We start from the raw sequence: 1423 nt of genomic DNA, 5'->3' as shown, positions 1-1423 counted from the left end.
TAATAATAATATAAAGCCAGTTATACAGAATTGGCTGTAGCTGTGCCACACTGTGTTCTGGTCTGCAGTCTGGACATGTGCTCATCTATTTTGACCACTAGGGGGATACAAGCCTTAGTTAGCAATGTCATGATAAATATTCATTTCATTATTCAATGTCTTTTTTTTAAATATTATAAATGTTATAATATAAAAAAAAAGACATTGAATAAAGAAATGAATATTTATCATGACATTGCTAACTAAGGCTTGTATCCCCCTAGTGGTCAAAATAGATGAGCACATGTCCGGACTCCAGAACAGTGTATTATTGTATAGTGTGGAACAGCTGTAGCCAATTCTGCATACCTGGCTTTATATTATAAAGTTCTTATAATATAAAGCCAGGTATGCAGAAATGGATATAGCTGTGCCACACTACAGAGTGTTCATGTTCTTCATAATATTAAGAAACTGACCTAAAATCATGATTTTTTATTGCTTTAGAAAAAATGTGACCTGTCCCTTTAAGAAAAGGTATCGGTAATTGGTATCGGCGAGTACTTGGAAAAAGTATCGGTACTCGTACTCGGCCTTAAAAAAGTGGTATCGGTGCATCCCTAACTTTCACCTTGTGGTTTGGCACCCTTTATTTCTAAACATTGAGTCGCTTCTGGGTACCCAGCAAGGGCTGCCTGTATTGTTTAGGAGCTCCCCGTGAGCTTATATGGAAAGTTTACTGCATTTGAATGAGCAAAGAAAACCCAGTGCCTCTTAAACATGTTCCTTTGAAGTTGCAAGTGTTTCAGGCAGTAAAAGGTTGATTACTTTAGTACAGTACAGGGGTTGTGACCAAAAGAATGCACTGTTTTTATGTGTGATTCATGACAATAAAAGGTTCTCGGTTCACATTCTGCATGCTGCTATATACCCTTGCACAATTCTAGCAACCTTTTGCAGTAAAAAGAGATTCTTTGTCTGCATATATTGCAATACATGTTAAAAGTGATCCCTCCCTAACCATTACCTGCTCTACCAGCAAATGTCCACATTGTACTTATATTGACATATAATGGCATTGTTGGGTAACTTACATAGAAAGAGGAAAGTTGTAAAATACGACAGAACTAAAGTCTGTGCTCGGATCAAAACAGTATTTTATGGTCAGCACTCACCTCTCTCCTCCTCCACTCCGGCTATGAAATGTCCCTCGGCATCCTCACGTCTAATGCGGGTCAATGGACTTCTATCAGATGTGATGCTATCACCAGTCTGTAGAATGCTGGAGTCCAAGGAAGAAGAGGCTGGGTAGACCAGTCTAGCAGTCCGGAATTAGGTAAGAAAGTCTGCTTTATTCCAGCCTCTAGACCAAAATGAGCACTTAACCCCTTGTTGTGCAGGGGTAGCCCCACTGCAAGGGTAAGATTCCCCCCCCCCCCCCTGT

Source organism: Nanorana parkeri, unplaced genomic scaffold, assembly GCF_000935625.1.
Source record: "Nanorana parkeri isolate BGI_ZX_2015 unplaced genomic scaffold, ASM93562v1 scaffold996, whole genome shotgun sequence".
In the NCBI taxonomy this organism is placed as follows: Eukaryota; Metazoa; Chordata; class Amphibia; order Anura; family Dicroglossidae; genus Nanorana; species Nanorana parkeri.
This window is presented reverse-complemented; position numbering follows the sequence as displayed.